This window comes from Equus przewalskii, chromosome 1 (assembly GCF_037783145.1).
Source record: "Equus przewalskii isolate Varuska chromosome 1, EquPr2, whole genome shotgun sequence".
NCBI lineage: Eukaryota > Metazoa > Chordata > Mammalia > Perissodactyla > Equidae > Equus > Equus przewalskii.
Window position 1 is genome coordinate 168,691,845 of NC_091831.1, and position 12,103 is coordinate 168,703,947.

General features: G+C 44.9%; 1 long non-coding RNA gene and 2 other non-coding genes across 3 annotated transcripts; 2 read left to right on the forward strand and 1 right to left on the reverse strand.

The window, feature by feature from the left end:
• Positions 1-2,247: 2,247 nt before the first annotated feature.
• LOC139078641 (U6 spliceosomal RNA) lies at positions 2,248-2,354 on the forward strand. The gene has a single exon (XR_011531673.1). It is a non-coding gene; the product is annotated as a U6 spliceosomal RNA (small nuclear RNA).
• A 1,011-nt stretch (positions 2,355-3,365) lies between these two features.
• On the reverse strand, positions 3,366-3,472 carry LOC139078642 (U6 spliceosomal RNA). The gene has a single exon (XR_011531674.1). It is a non-coding gene; the product is annotated as a U6 spliceosomal RNA (small nuclear RNA).
• Positions 3,473-3,809: 337 nt separating this feature from the next.
• Positions 3,810-11,828, forward strand: LOC139078011 (uncharacterized). Its single transcript, XR_011530676.1, has 3 exons — positions 3,810-4,553; positions 4,637-4,900; positions 8,575-11,828. It is a non-coding gene; the product is annotated as an uncharacterized lncRNA (long non-coding RNA).
• Positions 11,829-12,103: the final 275 nt, after the last annotated feature.

Here is a 12,103-nt window from a genome sequence, read left to right on the forward strand (position 1 = left end):
CTCGCTATTTCTGTACACATCTGATAATTTAAAGCCATTATAAAGCTCCCCCCTCCCCCCGCCAAAGGACTTGATCTCTTGTAAACCTTCAACTTTTTTTCTGTATGTGGTAAACAGTTTTCCTCTTTTCAGAATACAAAGGGTTTAAACATGGTCATCCAGGAGTGCAGCCTGATGGAATGAGCTTACAGCTTGTAGAGACATCAAGTTCATGACCCTTGAACTCTGACCGGCCTTCCAACTATATATTCCTAACCACGTATCCTTTACTAAGCTGTTTATAAGGTTTCTAAACAGAGCAAGGACATGAACGAGTTTTAATATATTTCTTCAAATCATAAAATTGAACATCAATTTACTATTTAACAGCTTTGAAGTGAGAAATGGATCATTGAAAAGACAGGCCATTAGAAGAAATATATCAAAACATATTTTATTTGTAATTGGCCAATTTAACTCAATAGGTGTGTCATTTTCTTTTACCTGATTTTCTTTTGGGGGGGAGAACATAGCGTTTTTATTACTTTTCAAAAGCTGTGAAAGAAAAGAATTATAACCACAAACACAGAGAAAAAGATAGTTTTAGCCATAATCCTTGAAGGCTTTCTCTTCCTTTCTCTGGTTTTGTCTCAGCAATACCAGAAACGCTTAAATGGTTTCACACTATTTTCTTTTTGTACATCATAAAATTGGGTACCAATGAAAAAACTTGTCAAAATCACTGATCTTTCGTAGGTTTCTACTTCAAAATATTATGTCATAATTTCGGAGAAAGGGTAGGACGACCAAAGGAAGGAGAAAAAAGAAGCACAACTCCACTTATTCTATGCATATGCCGCACTCCTTATTAAAGGGCCATTTTAACACGACGCAGGCAAACCCATGCCCTTCGTTTTAACTAAATACATGGAGGACTGTAACACCTCGATCCCAGAGGCTTGGGCCCTCATTTCACAACGCACCAGGCTGTGACTTGAACAGCATGGTTTTAGCGGTAGGTGAAATCAGAATAGTGAACGCGAACATTCCAGTATTTCTTGCCAGTCGGCCTGTCCCGCCTGTTCGCGCTGTGACCGGGCCGGGGGCAGCGGCGCCAAGGATACAGGCGGACGAGACCGAGTCTCAGTCCAACCCCAACAATGCAATTCCTCGCGTCCCCCTCTCGGCAGACTGGCTGCGCCTGCGCGCCTGGGCCGGGGGCCCCAGCGGCGGGAGGCCACCTGTCACGGGCGAGGGCCCCATCCCGGCGCCTGCGCTCCCATCCCACCAACTCCTGCGCAGAACGGACTCTGGGGCGGGACACGTGGGCGCATGCTAGCCGCGGGCAGCCTCGAGAGTAGAGCCGACGGGCCGGCGCTGGGTGCTCCAGTCGTCCAGAGGTCTCCCGGAGGGCTGCACGCTGGGCTGACGTCTACGGTGCCTTCTGGAGCTGGCACAAGGCCCCCAGGGCACCAATGAAATATGGGTGGCACGTTCTATATTTTGCTGGGATGACGCGTGCTCGACCCAGCGCCCCGGTGGCCCAGCAGGCCCGCTTATTCGCAAACTCTCCGAGAGACCTGGGGGAGACGCCGCCTGCTGCAGGCAGGCCGCCGGGCCCGCCTCAGACGCGCCAGCCCGACCTGGTCGTCGAGGATCCTGGAGACCCAGGAAGCGGAGCCGCGGCGCGCAGTGTGCACGGTCCCGCCTGGACGCTCCGCACGCGCCGACGATGCAGACATCCCGAAACTCTCACGGCAGTGCGCACGGAGAGTATTAGGGGATATTAGGGAGCTGCCTTAACTATTCGAGGCGTGATAATGGCTGGGGGACTGCTTTTTTTTTTTTTTTAAAGTACTCAGCAGAGGAGCTTTAAGCGGGAAACGACATCTCTGAGCCTCGATCTCGCCCCGCCCCCGACTCCCGCTCCCAGGGCCTCGAGCACGCCGCGCCGGGCGGCCCCGTGCACGCCGCTCCCGGCATGCTCCGCGGCTCGAGCACCCAGTTACGGGCTCAGGGCTCCCACGGGCCCCTTACCCAGGCCGCCTCGGGCGCTCATTTGCATGTCCCGCCCGACAGGTAAACCCGGCAGGTTCATCGCAGCCTAGCCATCAGAGCACCAAACGTGCGAACCGCGAGACGTGATCCCGTTGCGTCAAGTGTCCCTGACCGTTCCAAGTCGCCGGGAAGGCGGGCAGGCCGGTCACCGTAAGTAGGAGAGGCGAGAGCTCGCCGCGCCTTATATAGCCTGCGGGCGGAGGTGGTGGCGTGCTCGCTTCGGCAGCACATATACTAAAATTGGAACGATACAGAGAAGATTAGCATGGCCCCTGCGCAAGGATGACACGCAAATTCGTGAAGCGTTCCATATTTTGGCCCAGGCCCCGACCTCCTGACCCCGGGCTGATGAACGCAAAGGACTGGGGGCTACGGAGAGGTAGCTCTGGTGTGGCCCGGGTGCCGAAGACACCTGCGGCGTTCTGCGGGCCTCCCACCGGGTCCTCACGGCCGCCGGGTCTGGGTTCTCTTTTCCGGTTACCTAAGTAATCCTAGTGTCTGCAACCTAATGGTTGTTTTCATTGGTTAACATCTCCTTTTGATTTGGGCAGTGACCTTTTAATTACATCACCCATCACGGAATGGGTCCGATTTAGGTAAAGCGGCATTTCCGAGTGCTCCTAAAGGCCAGATGACAGCAGGCCTACAACCCGGCCTCAGGAGGACTTGTGAGAGTAGATCTGGATGGCCCTGCCGCCTCCCGCCAGTTTCCAGGTGGTCCTGGAGCCCTGAGACCCAGAGGCCCTGGCACGTTGATCCAGCCGGTGTAACGCTCCTTGGTGACAGCCCCTGGCTTTGTGCAGCTCGCAGAGAAGAGGGCGGACGCACTCAGGTTCAGAACGACCGAAGGATGTCACAAAGGAGGAGCAAGAAATGTGCACTAATGTCGCACACTTCTTTTAGTGAGGATTCATTAATTTAGCAATAACTTAGTAATTGAACACTTTAGAAATGATTTGGTGAGGACTCTTCGAGCAGTTCAGGTGCCAGGCAGTCTTCTGGTGAACAAGAGCCAACCGATCTGGGCCCCTGGAATTTGTCTTGTTGAGGGAAACAAGACCCAAAATAAGTCGATTTCAGAACTTTTAAGTTCATTGAAGAAAAATGCAAGTTGACATGTTCCCATTGCCAAGATATGTAGAAACGACATATTTGCACATAAATTTCCCGATATAACGCAGCTTCGTTTTCATCTCATTGATTGCCCTACAGGAATATTTCTATAGCGAAAAATCATAATTTCACTGTTGAGTGTCACAGCTTGTGTTCTCATCCAGATTGTTTCTTCCGAGCTGATGAGCCCGGGGTCAGGAGGTCGGGGCCTGGGCCAAAATATGGAACGCTTCACGAATTTGCGTGTCATCCTTGCGCAGGGGCCATGCTAATCTTCTCTGTATCGTTCCAATTTTAGTATATGTGCTGCCGAAGCGAGCACGCCACCACCTCCGCCCGCAGGCTATATAAGGCGCGGCGAGCTCTCGCCTCTCCTACTTACGGTGACCGGCCTGCCCGCCTTCCCGGCGACTTGGAACGGTCAGGGACACTTGACGCAACGGGATCACGTCTCGCGGTTCGCACGTTTGGTGCTCTGATGGCTAGGCTGCGATGAACCTGCCGGGTTTACCTGTCGGGCGGGACATGCAAATGAGCGCCCGAGGCAGCCTGGGTAAGGGGCCCGTGGGAGCCCTGAGCCCGTAACTGGGTGCTCGAGCCGCGGAGCATGCCGGGAGCGGCGTGCACGGGGCCGCCCGGCGCGGCGTCCTCGAGGCCCTGGGAGCGGGAGTCGGGGGCGGGGCGAGAACGAGGCTCAGAGATGTCGTTTCCCGCTTAAAGCTCCTCTGCTGAGTACTTTAAAAAAAAAAAAAAGCAGTCCCCCAGCCATTATCACGCCTCGAATAGTTAAGGCAGCTCCCTAATATCCCCTAATACTCTCCGTGCGCACTGCCGTGAGAGTTTCGGGATGTCTGCATCGTCGGCGCGTGCGGAGCGTCCAGGCGGGACCGTGCACACTGCGCGCCGCGGCTCCGCCCCTGCGACTCCAGGATCCTCGGCCGCCCCGCCCCCGCCTCTCCTCGGGCCGGCGATTTATTGAGGAAACCGGATCTCTGCCCTGTGGGACGCCCGAGCCCTCGCATTCTGCTCAGGCCTTACTGATGTTGTCGTTTGATCTGTTTCTCTGTCCTCCATGGTTCTCGGAAATTCATAGTCCGCTTTAAAGGCCTGAGGAGAGCCGCGCTCGCTTTTTCGAGCCTGCGCGCTTCGTCGGGAGGGCAGCCCGGTGGAGGCGCCTGGCGAAGCGGGGGCTTCAGCGGAGGTCGTCAGTCCGACCCCCGTTAGAAGGGTTCCCACCAAACCTCCTAATGCTTTGCGAATACACTGCGGGTCTCGTTTGTTTGTTTTTAACCCTTGGCTCACGAGCTGTAAGGATGTAAACCCAAGGCCCTTGGTGTCCAAATTCCGTGCGCCGAGGAACAAAACTGAGAGAATAAGAGCAGGAAAAGACACAGAGAGAGAATGTCAGTGTTCTTTGAGTCTCTGGATCGTTCTATCCTCTCCATGCTTTGGCTCCGAGAGCTAACCAATTACCTTTCCCACGTAGGCTAAACTGAAGCTGTGTTTCCGGCGCTGCGCCGCTGAGAGGCTCTCCTGGAGCCGCCGCGGGTGGGCCTGGTTGCTGGGTCTCGGGCCCCGCCTCCCGCACCCTCCGCCCCGCTTCGGTGGAGGCCGTCGCGTCTGAAAAATGGCTCCGCCCACCCTCGTCTGTGTTGGAATGCAGACTGATGTGTCTCTTCTGGATGGTTTCTGAACGTCGTTTTCTGTCAGGCAGGTGTACTGCCTCATCCATTAGGACAACGTGCCAGAGGTGTGCGAATTTCACGTGTTGGATTTCCTTACTCTCTTTTCTCGTTTCGGTTACACAGTTGTCTTTTCCTCCAAATTCTTGTGTTATCCTTCAGTCTTTTCCTCCAGTTTCTTCTTCCTCCATGCTGAGCCGCTCCCTGTCTACACTGCGTACCTCGCTAAGTGAACGCGTTTACCCACTTCACCTTCTGCCTTTGTCATCACGCTCGTGTCTTCACGCTACACATCCGTAACATTAAAACTCTATTGGCTTCTGCTAAACTAAAAAATATTTAAGTCCCATCTTTGCATTTTGACAAAAACAGTTCTTGCTCTTATCACCAGTTAAGGATATGTAAATCTCCAGTCACTTTCTGAGGGGGAGATAGTGTTCTTTACCACATCTTTTGGAAGTCATATCGGAAGCTTTTCAATCGTTTGTATTCCGAGTTAAGATATGACTCATATGGGAAGAAAGAGTCTCAAAAGGCATTGTTAACAAGTTGACTTTCGGAGACATTGATTTAAAGGATTTTTCTCAGCTTATCCGATGTTTTAACAAGAAAAGCAGTTTTATTTTTATATTCTGGAAGATTTGGAGTCTACTACCAATAAATGCTGTCATAGTAATTTCCACTATTTACATTAGCAGTGGAATAAAACAACTATCTACGTTTTCTTAGTGGTGCATAAAACTGTGATTCATATAGAGATGTAGTATCTCATTTTTCAGAGACAGAAGCTGAGTCTGAGATAAGGGTGTAGTATTTCCCCTAGGCGGTACTGGCACTGGTCCTACCATCTTCTGGGGCCAAATCCATTGGTCTTTCCAACTGCACCACTTGTAATATTACCAGGTCATACTAGTTGCACCATAGGTTACAAAGAACAGAATAAAGACTTCCAGCCTACCATTTTACAATCACGTTTCTTTTTTTATTATTTAAAAAAATTTTTTTATTGTGGTAACGTTGGTTTATAATATTATATAAATTTCAGGTGTATATCATTATATTTTGATTTCTGTATAGGTTACACCATGTTTATCACCCAAAGACTAATTACAGTCCATCACCACACACATGTACCTAATCACCCATTTTCCCCTCCTCCCTCCCCCCTTACCTCTCTGGTAATCATCAATCCAATCTCTGCCTCTATGTGATTGTTTATCATTGTTTTAATCTTCTATTTATGAGTGAGATCATACGGTATTTGACTTTCTCCCTCTAACTTATTTCACTTAGCATAATACCCTCAAGGTTCATCCATGTCATCATAAATGTCTGGATTTCATTGTTTTTATGGCTGAGTAGTATTCCACTGCATATATATACCACATCTTTATCCACTCATCCCTTGATGGGCACCTAGTACAACCACACGTTTCTGAGTTCTGCTCATTTGACTGCAACAACATGATAGCACACACTGATAAGTGGAAAGTCTACGTTAAGCTTTTTCTTTTTATTCACAGAAAGGGAACATTAAATGATGTGACAATTGAAACAGGCAAAAACCACAAGTTATTTACTCTTCAGGAATTTTGCTTTAATTAAAAAGAAGAAGAAGCTCAACTGAAGTCCCTACATCTTCTTGAGCTAGGAACAGATGAGTTGCATAGAACCACAGCATCAATGACCAGCTTTACCTGGTGTGAAATTGGTGAACTGCCCCTGGGGAACAGAGGTTATCCACGTGGGCTGTAGGTTGTAATCACCACGAAGCTTTTTAGAATACCAGTGCCAGAGCCCTCCCCTGAAGGTTCTCTTTGCTCTGTCTGTCTTTACTGTGAGCTCTCAGCCTTCACAGATCTGCTTCAGGCTTGTCAACCCTCTTGTTTCTTCCCTCTCATCTCCTTTCTTTTCCATCTGACACACTGCGCATCAGGTGAAGCCTGTGTGAGTTCCCCACCAGGCCCCTTCCTTTGCTACTCCCTTCCTTTTATGGCCATACCCCTTTCCCTCATGTAGCAACCATTTACTCCCCAGGACTCCTCCTAAATGGCCCACCTAAAGAACTCCAAGGATTTTTCACAGTTCACCGGTCCTGGGTTTTATTTCTTCAGGGCTCTGCTAGCTAACCCCACAAACTAAAATGAATCAAAGCCCTGTTTCCCAAACTTGCCTGGTGATGGATTCCTAGACCCAATTTCTTACAGTTTCCACGGGATTGATCTGTGTCAAGGGGTTCAAAGGATGATCCCGTATATCTCCCAGATGACTTGTGTTTTACAGACTACTTTTAATGAAGTGAGAAAGTCACTGTGGTTAGGCTGGTGCGAGATATTTGTGTGCATGGAGCCCTTTCACAGCAACCAGTGTTGACCAAAATAATCCATAACCAATCTATAAATGAAAATTTGGGTGAGTTTATTCTGAGCTGAAATCTGAGGACCATGGCCCGGGGCCTTTCTTCCCGAAGGAAGAAAGGGCACCAAAGAAATGAGGTGTACAGAGTGGTTATATACCCCCAAAGAGGGTGCTTTACATATGATTGAAATGTCCCTCCCACAATAGTCACAAGATTGCCCTGTCGGCACAGCGCTTGATGGACACAGCAGGTAGTGGGTCTGCCATCTTGGTGGGCGTAGCAGGAGGCAAGTCTATTGTCTGGAGCTGGGCAGTCACAGGTGAGCGCAGCAATCAGTTTCTAGCCTAAGGAAAGATGCTTAATCCTTAAGGAGATGCCAAAGTTGGGAGGGGGAGGGAGGTTGCACCTTTATCTCAAGGGCCTTTGCTCTTGCCGTAGGGAATCTCTAAAGCAGATATACAATGCATGCTCAACGGCCTCGGTCAGGCCCTTTTGGAAAGACAAGGTCAGGCCGAATTAGGTTTATACCACATGGCTTCCTCATATACTCCAATATATCCTATTGCTTGCCATTTTTATTTGTCACCAGTTTCCTTAATTTGTAGCAGATAACCTTGTGTTGTATTCCCTGGTGGGGCGGGGCGGGGGGGGGGGGCAACATACTATCAGAGATGAGCTTCCTTATGTCTTGCCCTTACTACAAATTTACCTATATTTACACGCACTCCTATTTCCTCTCTTCTGGTTTCATTGGAGAAGTGTCCCTTGAAGGGGAAAAACTTGTGCCCAACTGAGGAACTGCGTCGTCTAGACTCTAGAGAATACCCTCCAGGGTTATCTGATTCCAATTCTATGGAAACTATCATACAACTCTGTAAATTGTAGATAACTGGTAGCAAAATAATTCTTGTTTATAGGCACGCAAAATCTGTCCTGACCAGTAGAGGTTTAATTGACTTCTCTCTACCACTGTGGAAGAAGAGAGGACATTCATTTCAACATTGCTTTAGTCCATATAAATTTGTGATTTTTGATTTCTCCTTTGAGTTGGTCACATTTTCCTTGTTCCTTCATCAGTTAATACATTCAATAAAATCTTTAACACATGCTTATTTTATATCTGTATGAGAAGCATGATTTTTATCTTTTTTTTTTAAATTGTCTTTTAACAGTTTGGAGGTCTTCTACTGAGATGCCCAATGGGTTCACCCAACAAAACCAGGAATACATTTCACCAGCGAAGTGCAGCTCATGGGCCACTTAAAGCCCAGACACATGCTTTTTTGATTCTAGAAGTGACTATAGAACTTTGCTAACTCTTTGTTTTTCAAGTTTAATATTGTTCTCTATTAATTTTGTGGTTTGTCTTTGTTTTGTTTACAGCAATAAATCATTGCCTACTGTTGGTAGCAATGGCTGGAAATTGGGTGTTATGGTCTGACCATTTGGTGAGCTCTGCACTGGATGAATCATTTGAAGAGATCCAGTGTCTGTTGGGTGAGACAACAGAGAAGCTAGTTTGTTTGCCTGTTCATCTATTTGGGCTCAAATCAATCAAGACTGTTGTGTGCCACCAAGAAGGTGAATAGCTCTTTGATATCTGAACTAGTAAATATTTTGCTTCTGTGTTTTCTCTTGACTCATGACTGAAATTTTAGAATTGAAGCTGTAAACTCTACATGTCTCTATGTCTGTAATTCAGAAAGGTCTCTACCTCTCATTGTCTGAGTGTATGATGTTTTTCTAAATCTGGATGGTATTAGATTATCAAATCTCCTAAATTAAAAAAGCCTTGTTCTGACTGGCTTATAAGCGCTTGTAAGTGAAATGTAGTATTCCTACAATTCTCAGAAAGTAAGGAAATAGAACTTCTAAGTTTTAAAATGTGCTGGGTTTAAAAAGTATTTTAAAAGAAATTAGCTCAGAAACATTTTAAGAATTCAAGTTTACACAATTTAGGTAAATCTTTCGCAAACTAAACTAGTTTAATAATTTGGTTTAATAAAAACAGCTATTTCTTCTCTGATTTATCAGTGTTACATGTAACACAAGTGTTTATTTTTATTACACTTGGGTATGTTTTTTCTAAATTATACAGGTTTACTGATAAGCTAGGATTACTTCTACTTAATGCTTGCTTATGAAAAATGTAAATTTGTATTTGACCCCATTGAATCTTTATTCTGATGAATTATTATTCCATTAGTAATATGTTCTATACTGTGTCAGCTTGAAGATAAATGTCGAAGATCTAGGTAGCCTACAATCTTGGATTGGTATTAAATTGGGTTAATTAACGGAAAATCATTGGATACCTAGATCATTTCTAAGTAAGATTGAATACTAAAGTATTAATTAATAAGCATAATTTTAACTTTATATACCTTTGCTTCTTATTTTTATATACTATAGAAAGACTCTGTCTGTGGGTCATGTTAATGAACATGTTGATTTTTGCCACTTTAGGAAGATGTATATGGGACATTAGCAACTGTGGAAAATTGGGTTAATTCATGAATTATTGAATTCATGAGCTCTGCTAGTCTGATAACATGCTGGGGTGTGACAGTTCACTTTATCCACCCCCCAGTTTTCTCTACAAAACAGAAGTTATTTTGGTTAACATTTATGTGTTATAAATGGTTGAAACTACACTGAGAAGGAATGGTTGCAGAGAAATATAACTGTGTATGTGCTTCTGTTTTTTCAAGGAAAAGACTAGTTTTGCCTTAAAGCAGCATCGTGAAGTTTTTAATATTACTTTATTTTTCTTTTAATCTCTCTAGTATATATAATGAGGTCTCCTCTTTCATTCCTGATGTTGGTAATTTGTGTTTTCCCTCTTATTTTCTTGATCTGTCTGGCTAGAATTTTATCAATTTTATTGTATTTTGCAAAAAACAAGTTTTTGGCTTCATTTTTTTCCTACTGTTCATTTCTATGTCATTGATTTCTGCTATTTACTATTTTCATCCCTCTATTTACTTTAGGTTTAATTGGCTCTTCTTTCTCTCGTTTCCTATAGTAGAAATTTAGATTTTAAATTTTAGATTAAACCTTTCTTCTTTTCTAATAGAAGCATTTAAAGCCATAAATTTGCCTCTAGGCAGTCTTAGCTACTTTAACTGTATGCTACAAATTTTAATGTGCTGTGTTTATATTTTCATTTAGTTCAAAATATTTACTTTCCCCTTTATTTTTTTTTGGTCACATGGATTATTTAGATGCTTATGTTTAGTTTCCAAATATTTGGGGGATTTCCTAGGTATCTTCATGTTATTTTTCTAGTTTAATTCTATTGTGGTATCATTTCAATTATTTTAAATTTACTGAGTCCTGTTTTATAGCCCAGGATATGGTATGCCTAGTGAATGTTCCATGTGCCCAGGAAAAGAATGTACAGTTGTTGGCTAAAGTGTTATATAAATGTTAATAGGTCAAGTTAGTTGATAATGTTGTTCAAATCATGTATATCCTTACTGATTTTTGGTGCTTCGCCATCAGTTATCGAGAGAGGACTGTTGAAATCTCTAGCTATAATTTTGGAGTTCTCTGTTTGGCCTTTCAGTTTCAGTTCCAACAGTTTTTGCTTTGTGTCTTTTGAAACTCCGTTGTTAGATACATACACGTTTAGAATTGCTACGTCTTCTTGAGGAATTGATCCTGTTATCATTATGAAATGTTCCCCAACTATCACAACTACTAAAATTAATCAGATGGATTTTTGATGATTTATAAAAACATTTAAAATTAAAACACAATTTGTGTTTCACCAAAACTACATCTCCTTTATCCTGCTTTAATTTTTTCCATGGCAACTATCTCCATCACACAATTTGTTTGTTTTTCATCTTCTCCCACTAGAATAAAAGTTCTAAAGAGTAAGATGTCATCTGTTTTGTTCACTGCTGTATCCCAACTACCTGTCACAAAGTCTGACCTCAGTAAATACTTTCTGCCTGAATAATATATAAAAAAGCTGCAACAACTGGAAGAACATAATATTTCCATGACTCTACCCCATTTGCTCTGTGGTAAGATGGCCTCTGCTCACACAAGGCTATTTCAGAAATAGCTTCTACACCCCAGCTCTCCCGCTGCCCTTCTGCACAACTAGTGCCACAAAACAGTGTTGCTGTGGGTTCTCAGGGCCTCAGACATTAGTGAGATAACTCTTTGTTTTAGATTGTTCTTTGTATCTCAGCCGCCTCTCCTCTAGCTAGGATTTAGTCCTGAATCATTCCAGAGTGGTGAGTCTGAGTGACAGACACCCAGATCCTGGCCCCTCACCCTGGACCCCTGTAAGGAGCCTCCACTCACTCCTTCAGGAGGCTGTTCAGGCCCTCATATAAGACGGACTCTTGGGGCCAGCCTCACTGTTTCTACTAGTAGCTCTATATATCCCTGGGTTGTAAGGTGATCAGGAGTTTGGTTCTTATACCAAACCCAGCTGCATAAAGCATTTACATTTCACATCTCCTTACCACACTGTGGTTTCACTTCCCTCACCAACTCTGTTCATTCACATGGCTGAAGGTTTTTGTTTTCCCAGGAAATTTAAGCTTCAGAAAAACTGAAGCTACTCTCACTGTAATATTTGATAATGTAAACTGCAAATAAAACATTTATCAATCAAATCTTCCTCTCAGATTTATTTCTAAAGATCGAAAAAAAAAATCTCTTTTAATTAATTGTGATTTTTGGGTATCATGGAAGAATCCCTGCGTCTGAGGGTCAGAGTTCAAATTCCAGCTCCACCTCTTGGACAACCGACACCCTCTTGTGAAATAGGGATAATAATCATGTCTGCCCTGCTTGCCTCTGAGGGTTGACAGAAGGGTCATGAGAAATTCTTGGGGAAGCGCCTTGTGCGTTGCAGAGCTCTGCAGGTGTGTAAATTGCTGTTGTTGCC